The sequence below is a fragment of the Artemia franciscana genome, chromosome 11 (assembly GCF_032884065.1).
Source record: "Artemia franciscana chromosome 11, ASM3288406v1, whole genome shotgun sequence".
NCBI lineage: Eukaryota > Metazoa > Arthropoda > Branchiopoda > Anostraca > Artemiidae > Artemia > Artemia franciscana.
The window spans coordinates 32,784,308-32,797,148 of NC_088873.1; the positions used below are offsets into that span (position 1 = coordinate 32,784,308).

Below are 12,841 nucleotides of genomic sequence, written 5' to 3' on the forward strand. Positions count from 1 at the left end.
GAATCTTAACGAAAATGACACCATCAAATTCAGCATATCAGATAACCCTACTGTAGAAGTTTCAAGCTCCTATCTACAAAAATGTGGAATTTTACATTTTTTTGCCAGAAGGCAGATCACGGATGCGTGTTTATTTGTTTTTTGTTTTTGTTTTTCCCAGGGGTGATCGTATCGACCCAGTTGTCCTAGAATGTTGCGAGAGGGCTCATTCTAAAGGAAATGAAAAGTTCTAGTGTCCTTTTTAAGTGACCAAAAAATTGGAGGGCACCTAGGCCCCCTCCCACGCTAATTATTTTCCCAAAGTCAACGGATCAAAATTCTGAGATAGCCATTTTATTCAGCGTAGTCGAAAAATCTTATAACTATGTCTTTGGGGACGGCTTACTCCCCCACAGTCCCCGTGGGAGGGGTTACAAGTTCAAAACTTTGACCAGTGCTTACATATAGTAATGGTTATTGGGAAGTGTTACAGGCGTTTTCAGGAGGATTTTTTGGTTGGAGGCATGGGTTGAGAAGAGGGGGATATGCTGGGGGAACTTTTTCATCGAGGAATTTGTCATGGGGGAAGAAAATTTCCATGAAGGGAGCGCAGGATTTACTAGCATTACTTAAAAAAAGACAATGAAAAAATAAATATGAAAAAGTTTTTTTTCAGCTGGAAGTAAGCAGCAGCATTAAAACTTAAAACGAACAGAAATTATTACCCATATGAGGGGCTCACCTCCTCCTAATACCTCGCTCTTTACGCTAAAGTATTTTTAGTAATTTCAACTATTTATTTTGCGGCTTTTGTGATTCAGGGATCATTCTTAATGAATTGGGACAAAATTTAAGCTTTAGTGTAAAGAGCGAGGTACTGACGAGGGGGCGAACCCCCTCATATATGTAATAAAAACATGAGATACAAAAGTTCTTTACGTAAGCTAATTTATAAGTTACGTATATCTTTTACTTATAAAAAGATTCGTAAAAAATTTAAAGTTCTAGTTGCCTTTTTCATTATCCGAAAATTGGAGGGCAACTAGGCTTCCTCCCCCGCTCTTTTTTTCTCAAAATCATTCGATCAAAATTATGAGAAAGCCATTTAGCAAAAAATATACAAATTTCGTTTTAATTATTCCTCTGCGGAGAGCCAAAATCAAAACATGCATTGATTCAAAAACGTTCAGAAATTAAATAAAAAAAAACAAGTTTTTTTAAATGAAATTAAGGAGCGACATTAGAACTTAAAACGAACAGAAATTACTCCGTATATGAAAGGGGCTTTTCCTTCTCAACGCCCCGCTCTTTAAGCTAAAGGTTTTTACTGTTTTCGAATGTAGAGTTAAGAGAAAGAGTCAAAATTTAAATTCAACGGGCGTTGAGGAGGAAAAGCCCCTTTCATATGTGGAGTAATTTCTGTTCGTTTTAAGTTTTAATGTCGCTCCTTACTTTCATTTAAAAAAAACTTGTTTTTCTTTTTATTTAATTCACTGGTAAGAGTTCTATAAGTTGGGGTCGTCTCCCTCAATTATTTGTTGAAAAATTGAAACTACTCTTGGCCAAAATATCTGTCATATGTCAATTTAAACAATGTCACGTTAAACACTGTTATTTTTGCGCAGTGTATAATTTTTTGACATTAAGTTTATTTTCTTTTTATTTTACTATTTCTCTTTTCCTCCGTTGTTTGTAGTGTTTTCTGTATTACGTTTTTTTTCTTTAAATAATAATTAATGGTGAATTTTTCAACAAGATCAGATCATTTTAGGATGCCCCACTCCCCTCTTTGGAAATTATGCAAATTTACCTACTGTAGCAACTTTCGATAGGTATCTTAAACTTAAGAACTTTTATGTATTTGGAAATAACATAGAATATGGTTTGGATATATTGTTCCAATCTCTCGTATCTCTATATTTTTGATTATTTTGCTAAAAATTGCTCTTTATTTATAGTTCGTTGCCTCTAAAGGTTTGATTTAAAAAATTCCACATAATTTTTGCAATTTACGCTAATAATTCAGATTGTCAATGACAAAGACCTTAGACCTAAGGTTTCGCTTCAACCGTTTCAAGTACGAATATATTATACAACTTAGAAAAAAGGAAACCGATTAGCAGTCAACCTGGCATTCAGAAGCATAAGAAGAATTCTTGATTGAGCTATTGACGAAGTTTCATTAAAAACTCTTGCCAAGCGTTAGCTCTTGGAACAGCCACGCTAATGCCAGGATCTCAAAAAGAATTTAAATAATTGATCGGCATTCATCTAATAAGTCTTAACATGTTTGCGTCATTTACCTCTTGGCAGGTAGGATGATTTTTTTTCTCCAATTTGGCGTTTGTACTTATGGGCTAAAGAACTCCTGGTAGATCAGTAAGAAAGCTTTTTCTTAGAAAATATTAATATTTTCATTTAATTTCCCAGATTTCTGAGAGGTAGGGGATATTTATCACATGTCATTGACTATTCCTGATCGCAATCAGCCTTAAGTATTAAATATTCCACCTTGGCGTTCTAAAAACTCAATACACCGTTAGAGGACACCTTGTCCCTAGTCTGTTCTTCATAAAATGCCAAAAAAGGAAAATGAAACAGTTTAGCAACAAACTAGGCACCCTCTGGTCATTCACTCCTCCCCCCTGTTAAGTCAAAAGTGCCTCTTCAGTTCCAAAAATAGCCTACAAAGTTGAATCCTTATTTGCATTATATATTTAGTTGGAAACAACTCCGCAAATCTAATTGAAATCGATTAGAGGCAGGGTTCTATTGCTGCCTAAATCAGATAATACAATGTCATTGTGTTGCGGAGCAACACTACTGCTTTCGTAGTTTTTTGTGTTGCGGAGCAACACTACTGCTTTTTGTGTTGCGGAGCAACACTACTGCTTTCGTAGTTTTTTTTTTTTCACCGTGATCAGCGACCTGTAGCTCCGAAGTGGTAAGAGTTAAAAATTTGAGATTTTTCAGAGGGAAGGGAAACGTGAAACAGAGTAAAAAAGTTCCAGAGAAGTTCCTAAAATTTCTAACAGTTTTCCGTAAAAAAAAATAAAACGGTTTTTTTCTTAGAAACTGTGCGTTCGATGTTTGGCGTCAAGTTAAGACGACCCTAGCTTCGGAAATAAACTTGTTAGAAATACAGTTATGCTGAACTCATGTAGAACTTTCATTTATCTCTTCGAGAACCGGAGCACAAAATTCCGTAGCTCTTACAGATTTCCCGGAAATAATTCCGGAAAAGTCCATCTCGTTCCGATTTTTTTTTTGGAATTTTCTCAAATTTTCGATTTTGATGTTTCTTGTATTTTTATCGAGTAGTGCTATGAAAAGTATGCAAGAAGAAGTGAAGTGTTCTATATACCAAGTTGCTTCGTTCTCTAAGAAATAATTTCCGAAGTTTCGACGTTCTAGAGGTAACTTCTGTTCTGGACCAGCTAGAATTTTTTTTCCAACGCGGTTCGACAGGTCTCGATCTCCTAACAACTGGAGCTTACAATAGTTTCTCCGAAATAAAATTCCTTCCTTGGGTTTTTCTATTTGGAAGTTTTGTCATGCCCTCGGGGCAATTTAAATTTTTTGGTGAATTTGGTTTGTTTTATATTTTCCTTGGTTAGACCATCAAAAATTAAGCAGAAAACTATAAGACGTTATTTCCGTATCTCTTTCAGATTTCCCGGAAATAGCAACTGTGTCCCGTAGGGCACAGTTGCACGTGTTGCTCCGCAACTGTACCCTAAGGAACAGGGCACAGTTGCTGCAACACTTCCTGTTGCACAGGCAACGGAGGTCTAGTTAATCATTGTTTGTTATTCGGTCTCGGACACTGCAAGAACGCTATTTAGTTGAAAAAATTCTAGGTTTGTTCTTAACTAGAACTTTGTTTTGTTTTGAGTGGAATTTTTTTTTTATATTTGTTTTCAGACTTTGTCCCTAGTCTGTTCTTTATAAAATGCCAAAAAAAGAAAATGAAACACTTTAGCAACAAACTATGCTTTTCTTTTGAAAGATTTTATTACGGGTCTAGGATATCTCTACTTTGCTTTGAAAGGTAATAAGACCTATAAAAACATTCACTGTAACTATATAAATAAGCTCCTCTGCCGGAGATTTGGGGCTTTGATATATAAAGGGTAAAGGTGCAGATTAGTGGCTCTCCATGATTAATTATTTCCCCCCTGTTTCTCTCCAAGTGACACTTAGCTTTGATGATCTTAAAAATTCTTCATGGTATTAAAGTGAAACTTTCAAAATTGATCTGCAGTTCATATGGAGCGGAAGGAAAGTTTTTTGAGCCTCAAGCTTTTTCTAAATCCTGATTTTTACGATTTTAAAAACTTTTAATTTCTGTTTCTTAAATGGGAAAAAGTTCTAGTGTGGCTGTGAATTAAAGTTCTGAAATAATCTGTGAAATAATAAAATTATTGTATAAAAAAATTTAGGTAGCTAAGGAAAAAGTGTCTAAAACACAGAATAAGCTAATGCCTTCAGTAATTTTCAGTGTGATTTGGGAGAATAGACTAGGTTTAGGATTAATGAGGCCATGTAGACTTAGGCTAGATAGCCAACTGTTACAAAAAAGAAATTAACACAAAAAGTAATGGTTCTATAACAAAATCACTGCCATAAGTGGTATTATCAGGGGTGGGGGAATTTAGAAAATAATTTATATATTGTTTATCAATTTAGCACAATTTGGAAATTGTTTTAAACATATTTTGAAAGAATGTTGAATGGGAGAAGAAAATGTATATTTCTTTTTTTTTCTGGTTTCTTTCCTACGAGTCTGCGTAAACTACCCTATTATGTTTTTCGTAGAAAGTGTTCGCCGAATTTTTTTTTTCTTTTTATTATGACCATTATACTGTTTTATTTTCGTCAGTGGTTGGTCAAGCTAAATTTGGGAATTTGTTGGCAGATTTCTTATCCGAATTGAACACTATAATGAAAAAAAAACTTGCCTCATAGAAATTTTCTAATTGTTGGGAGTTATGAGTCGCATCCAGCAATCCCCCCCCCCTAAATCCGAGGTATAACGCTTGACTGCCCTATATTTTTAAGCTGGGTTTTTGTTGGTATTGTGAACCAGCTTTTGACCAGAAATAAATAACTCAAAATCTAAACCGAGATAGCTCGAGGGGTTGCCCACTTGATGAAGCCTACTGTTCATCCTCAAAGCGCCATATGTGCTGCAAAGATCTGCTAGGCCATACGCTGTTTTTCCGCGCATGGCGTAAAGGTTCAGAATCTGGCTTCTTCAGAAGCAGACAAGAATCAGAAGCAGAAAAAACAAAATGAAAATAGACCTAAAACTAATCCAACTACTCTTAGCGGGCCATGCGCGTGTCACGGCTTGGCCTGCGACACGCGATTTTTTTTTTTTTTTTACTGTAATTTCAAAAACTTTTGTGAAACACTCTAGTCTGGACAATTTTAGCACCGTGTTTGCGGTCATGGTTTCTAAAGGTTCTGGCGTATTTTTGGTGTCTTTTTCAAAGAGTCTGGTGTATTTTTTGTTACACCTTCTGGCAACACTGCTCTCGATCGACCCCATACAGCACACTTTTCTGGTCGGCATATGCACACCATCTACTTGTGTATAGCATCCTTTTGCCTCTTTTGGTATCTCTATGTTCAAGATGAAACGAATAAGAGTTTCAATAGGGATACATTATTTATAAGACAGTGAAAAACTAATGCGAAAGTTCTGAATATTTCAAAGACACAGTCGGCCTTCATCATCATCAGAAATACTAAAGTATTATAATTAACACAAAGTGTATTTATACTGAAACGGATGCAATAACTTTTGGATTATTGAATGTTACCGGTCTATTGACTTAAAAAGTTCCACTGATGATAAAGACAGACTGTGCCCTCGAAATATTCAAAATTTTGTATTTGTTTTTCACTGTCTAATAAGGGACTTATCACTATTGAAACTCTTATTCGTTTCGTCAAAGAAAGGCAGTGTGGTCTATGAAAAAATCAATATCTTCAAGATGATGAATCGGGTTTTTTTTTTGTTGACTATCACGTCCTCTATGCCGTGATAGTATGAAGCATATAGCACCCATGTCAAACTCGTTCGCTTTAAAACGTCAATTCCACTATCACACTTTCAATCATAGTTGCCTCGTTTAAGACTTTTATCTCCCGTTAAGAGACCTTTTTTTCTTTGATTGCACTATGCAGAGGGGTGGCATACGTTATTTCCTGAAGGTTTCCTGCAGCTGTAATAAAGAAAATAGACTTTCAAAAAGCCCTAAGGTCCTTTCAAATTAAGGTCTCTTTTAGTCTTATAACAAGTCGCCTGTGAAACCCTAGACCACTTATATCTTTGACCACTTCGAATATTCCCTGACAAGCATCAAATGTGTAAATTTATTCCTTTGAAAAAAGAAATTGCAATCACCCTTTTTTATGGGTGTCTTTGGATTTTATTGCTTGAAAAATGACATACCCTTAAAATTTTTAACTGGTTCATCAACATTAACACCTGTACTACAAGTTACAAGTAGACATTTCTTCTGCAGGTTCATCAATGGATGCAGCTTGAATTGTTCATGTTTCTCATTACCAGCCATGGTTGGATTGTCGGTGCCTTGTTTATTTCGTTGTATCTCTTCAAACCGATTTCTGGGCATTTTTCAAGATACAAACAGGATTCCCGAATTATGGTCAATTATGGTCGAATTATGGGAGAGTGTTTATCAGAATAGCTCTTCAACAGCTAAAATCAACATTTTGCTTCTTTGGCAGGAGTGCACTCAAGCACTATCAACTATTTCTTCCGTCTGCACTAATAAAAGTCAGTTGGTATAGAAGAACTTCCTATCTTTCGTTTTTGAGCTTCATAAATCTTACTCCAACTTGCTCCAAAGATATCATTTTCCTTGCAAATCTTCTCCCACTTTAGTGTGAATTTGGGAGCTTAGTTGGGAATTTTCTAAATTTTGGACTGTGTCTTCGAGTTTGGTGGTAAATCTAGTCTCTTTGTAAAGTCTGCCAAAGGTGATTCTTGGTCGCCTTCTTTTCCTGATAGAGGGAATGTAGCAGTAGGGCTTGGAATCTATGTGTGGTCAACCTGATCCAAGACACACGAAGCAGGTGAACCCTTTTGGCTCAAAGCAGCTTCTTCAGTCGGAATCTGACTTCCTAAAGTCATCTTCAAAATCGTGAGATTCATCAAGGAATAGCTCTTCCTCGATGTCATTGCCCAGCCCTTTCATCCGGCCACTAAAAGATTCCCGAGTGACTGCTGTGTTTCCACTGGTCATCAAGGAGAAAAAGCAAGCAAAACTGGAGAGGAAGTTGCTAAGGGTTCGTTTTAACCTAACCTATTTGTTTATTAAGTAAGATCCGTTCTTCATATCAACTTTGTCTTAACTTGCTGCGACAATTAGTCACCCCTGGCATTATTGAGGCTTTTGAAGATAGGGTCATTGCCCGGAAAAAATTACCATTTACTCATCCTGGCCCTTTTTAGAAGTTACGACACCCAAGTAACAAGTAATATATAGTGGAATGTATTTTACCCCGAGGCAAAACCATCAGTGCAGATGTTTACTGTGAGATCCTTAGGAACCCATATTTTGCAATGCACAATAAGTGTATTTGAAGGCTCACATGCAGTGTTGTGTCGTTAGGACATAATAGCTGACTTCTCATTTGTTTTACCCTCAGGCAAAACCATCAGTGCAGATGCTTACTGTGAGTTCCTTGGTAACCTATATCATGCAATGCACAATAAGTGTATTTGAAGGCTCACATGCAGTGTTGTGTCGTTAGGGCATAATAGCTGACTTGACATTTGTTTTACCCTCAGGCAAAACCATCAGTGCAGATGCTTACTGTGAGTTCCTTAGTAACCTATATCATGCAATGCACAATAAGTGTATCTGAAGGCTCACATGCAGTGTTGTGTCGTTAGGGCATAATAGCTGACTTCACATTTGTTTTACCCTTAGGCAAAACCATCAATGCAGATGCTTACTGTGAGTTCCTTAGTAACCTATATCATGCAATGCACAATAAGTGTATTTGAAGGCTCACATGCAGTGTTTTGTCGTTAGGGCATAATAGTTGACTTCACATTTGTTTTAGCCTCAGGCAAAACCATCAATGCAGATGCTTACTGTAAGTTCCTTAGTGTACCTATATCATGCAATGCACAATAAGGGTAATTGAAGGCTCACAAGCAGTTTTAGTTCTTTACGGCATAATAGCTGACCTCACAATAAGAATAAGACATAGCAATTCTTACAAGACTCTGGCTGGAGCCAATTTGACAAGTCTCCGTACAGACTAAACAAACCCTTAGCAACTTCCTCTCCAGTTTTGTTTGCTTTTCCCCTTGATGACCAGTGGAAATACAGCAGTCATTCGGGAATCTTTGTAACCGGATGAATGAGCTGGCAGCATAAAATGCCCCTTTGTTGTACCTCATCACTTTACTTAGCGTAAATTATAAATCTCATAGAAGCTTATAATGCAAAAATATTTTGATGAACCAGAGACAAAAGTTTTTAGCCCTATCTCCCCTTCCCCCATTGCAAATTTGAAGTTCCTTTGGACCGTCCTCCCCTTTCTTTCCCAACAGTCCCAGGAAGTTTCAACATCATGCGCCAAGCGGTTCATGAAATATTACGGATAATTTGAAAACTCGGGTGCAAATAGAATCCTTGATTTACTCATGTACGCGTGTCGGGTCTATGGAAGTCTTAGTCTCAAAAACTGCCCCTAGGAGAACATTGCTGATGGGCAATAAAGACCGAGTTGCCCGCTTCTTCTACAAAAGCCTATCTCAAACAAATACAAAGTAGAAACAATAGGGAAAATCTTTTCAAGACAGCGGAAATCAATTCTGTGAATATTTCGGCCCTATGTCCAATGGCCGTCTTCAGCACAATGCGAGAAAGAGAGAGAAAAAAAAATGTATATGTAAATGAACTTACATTAAAATGTGAGAATTAAAACTAATAATGTTTTTTTAAAACCTTTTTTGAAAGTCCTGGTTGAACTTCGTTGAAGTAAGGATGCTAGGGCTGTTTTTAAAAAAAAGTTTTGAAAAACACACTATTAGTTTTAATTCTCACATTTCAATGTAAGTTTATTTATATATACATATTTTTTTCTCTCTCCGTCTCGTATTGTGCTGAAGACGGCCCTTGGACATAGGGCCGAAATATTCACAGGATTGATTTCCACTGTCTTAAAAATATTTTCCCTATTGTTTCTACTTTGTACTTGTTTGTTACGGGAAGGCAGTATGGTCTTCGTCGCTATTTTCAAAAAGCCTATCTTTGAGCAAGGAGTAATTGTCATAATTAAGGGCCATCGCTCCTGGGGCTGTGGAGGTGATGTTGACCCCAGAAGAATAATTATTGGACCTTTCGATGTTTTTGAACAAAATGACGGTTTCAAAATTTTGATCCGATATCACGGATGTTAAGTGGGTAAGGAGTAGTTAGCAGGAAATTGCAGGGAACAAGGGTAATTGCCATCAAGTCACTTTTGGTCATTTAAACAGGACATTAAAACAGAATTTGGTTGAGGGAAAGAGGGTGTAGGGCTAGGTGGCCTCCAATCACTTTTGACTCTTAAAAAGGGAACTAGAACTTTCTATTTCCAATCGAATTAGCCTCTTCCAACGTCTATACGACCAACCTTCCATAAAACCTTATATGCTCCAGGGGCATAACTTACAACACTTGCTCCCGGGGCTCTAGGGGTTGTCTCGACCTCGAAGTTTTTGTTATCTGATCTTTGCACTATTTTGAACAATATGGCTATCTCAGAATTTTGATCACATACATTTGCGGAAAATTGGACGTGTGAGGGGGGGGGGGGGTAGTTTCCCTCCGATCACCTTTGACTCTTAAAAAGAACACTAGAACTTCCTATTTCCAATAGAATGAACCCCCTCCGAAGTTTATACGACCTCCCCTTCCATAAAACCTCATATGCCACAGGGACATAACTTACAACACTTGCCCCTGAGCTCTGGGAGGTTCTGTTGACCCTAGAGTTTTTGTTATCTGATCTTTGGACTATTTTGAACAAAGTGGCTATCTCAAATTTTTTGTCGGATGCTTTTGCAGAAAACAGGGGTGAGGGGCTAGTTATCCTCCGATTAATTTTGACTCTTAAAAGGGAACTAGAATTTTCGATTTCTAGTCAAATGAGCCCACTCCAAAGTTCATACGATAACCCCTTCCATGTGAAGCGGCTCTGGGGAAAAAATATAAACGATTGAAACCCTATGGTCTTTACTATAGGCAACGTTATAGCGCTACCTCTGATAAAACCTATTTATAGACAATTGAAGATTTTCATTATTTACTGCCCTTGCACCAGAGGCTGTGGGGCTCCTGGCATCATCAGAGGCAAATATGTTCAAACCTTTGATTATTTGGAACAAAATAACTATCTTAAAACTTTAACTGAATGCCTTGGGGGGCTACGGAGAGCTGGAGAGAGTAAATGCGCGCTTAAGGGGAGCTAGTAGCCCTCCAGTTACTTCTGACTTATAATAAGAGTACTAGAATTTCCAAATCGAATGACCCCCCTCAAAAGTTTCCACGACCATCCCTCCCATACGAAGCGGCTAAGGAAAAATAAACAGACAAAATAATAAATTAAAGGCATGTATGGTTCTTTGTTATTGGAATGATGACTCATACCATTTTCAGTTTCCTTCGCCTTGTCATGCGTAATGCCCTTGTTCTTCGTATCTTATACCTCTAAGAAAAGTTGACATTGCTCAACTTCAAACGAAGAATAATGATGAGTCTATTTTCTACTCAAACTCGGATTTTTTTTTTAATCCAGAAAAGAAATAAAGTTCAGTAAGTTAAATTATAAAAAAAAAACAGTATTGAGTGGAAGCTGTGGGACTTCTGTTGCTGATGGCGTCCGATTGAGCAGCTTGAGAAACCAATACTGGAGATAGATATTGCTCCCTCAAAAAGATAAAGTTTACTCTATTTGCTTCTCAAATCGCTTTAAATGTGGAGTCTGAGTGGGTGCTAATGACCACAATAATTGTTTTGCAGAGTATTATTTTATAACAACCTTGTTTACGTTCCATTTTTGGTTGACAGTGCACATCTATTTGGAGCATAAAAAAAACCTACAGCCAAGCATGACTTCTAAATCCTAGCTGCATTATTGTACATTTTCTACACTTCTGTCAAAAACTATGTATCAATTCTGTCAAAAATTAAGTTTTAGGCTTAAGTTAGGAGGTTTCGAGCATACCTCCAAGTTGTGAGATTTAGGAGGTTTCGAGCATACCTCCAAGTTGTGAGATTTAGGAAGTTTCGAGCATACCTCCAAGTTGTGAGATTTAGGAGGTTTCGAGCATACCTCCAAGTTGTGAGACTTAGGAGGTTTCGAGCATACCTCCAACCTGTGAGATTTAGGAGGTTTCGAGCATACCTCCAAGTTGAGAGATTTAGGAAGTTTCGAGCATACCTTCAAGTTGTGAGATTTAGGAGGTTTCGAGCATATATCAGACGCAGAGTTGGCCAGATTTTTGCCCCATAAAAATATACCTTACCTACCAATCGTGGAAAAATTGATGCTTAGGCGTGATAAGGACTTCGTTTTCGAGATTATAAATAAACTAGGTACTTATGTATTATACGAGAAACTCTCGAGAAGTAAAGTATGGTTAATGCTAATGAAATAAAACAAAATATGATGAAAATATAATACCTTATTAGCAAAATTGTGAAAACTGGAACTTAGAATTATGATCCAAAAATGACGTCTCTCAAACATGGTCTAGTTTTACACTTCCAAAGTCGTTGCTTCTCGTAAGAGTACAAAGTCGTGGTGTGTCCATTGACGCACTGTTTTGTTTTGAAAAACAACCTATTATCCTGGAAAAATATAACTGCCTGTTCTTCGGTCCCAAATGTAAATTTGAACATGTATAGTGAGACACTATATTCTATCGCTATGCCTTGCTAACTTACCCGTTATAGTCCTATCTGATCTTTGCGATCCAAATTTTCGAGTGTTTATATGATCTTCTTGATCCGAGTTCTCGAGTGTTTCTTGTATAATACGTAACTAAGAAAAATTGTCCTTACCTTTTACAAACGCCACCTCCCCCCAGTCAATTACTACGATAGGTTAAGGACTTGTTTGGTTATCACCCTTCACATTTTGTCCTTTTATATTACTAAGTAGCTAATGCTATTTTTGTCTAATTCTGTCAATCAAATTGGTAAAAGTAAACAATACACCAAAGATTGCATCCTACAAAAAAAAAGAAAAAAATGTCCTTGATCGGATGCTATTATCTTATTTGGTCTAATTCTCCGTTTATCTACGCTGTTGTCTGTGTCCATTTTCAACTGCTAAATGCCTTTGATAAGAAAAGCATTTTCTAGTCAAATTCAGTTTTCTGATAACTGTTAAATGTTATTTTAAGGTAAATCTCCTTAGCTAAATGTGAGTGCTTTATTGGTTTTCACTGAAGGGTACCATTTGTTGTATTATGATTTTGGTTCAGAAACTCATTTTTTTTCAAAATGCTCGTATATAGTCTAAGGGTCGATGAGCCAATTTATAGCCTAATTTAACCTAACTAACTTTTACCATTAAAGCTTGCATAAGACTGAAAATACTGATTTGCAAAGCTAATCAAGCAGAGAAAAAGGACTTTCGGAAATTCACCGATGAATCTACATTAACAAGAATTTGGACATTCACGGTAATATATATATATATATATATATATATATATATATATATATATATATATATATATATATATATATATATATATATATATATATATACATATGTACTAGCTGTTGGGGTCGCGCTTCGCGCCACCCCAACACCT

The 12,841-nt window shown here is 36.7% G+C and overlaps 1 protein-coding gene across 4 annotated transcripts in view; it reads left to right on the forward strand.

The window, feature by feature from the left end:
• LOC136033109 (uncharacterized) overlaps nt 1-12,841 on the forward strand; it is an 88,749-nt gene that overhangs the window by 24,813 nt on the left and 51,095 nt on the right. Inside the window, exon 1 of one of the 4 annotated variants that reach the window (XM_065713735.1) lies at nt 12,219-12,424. The exons of 2 other annotated variants lie outside the window; for them this stretch is intronic. The gene's annotated coding sequence lies outside the window, so the exon portion shown is untranslated. Of the gene's footprint in view, nt 1-12,218; nt 12,445-12,841 lie in introns of those variants that run through there. One more of the 4 variants, XM_065713736.1, reaches the window with a different exon arrangement.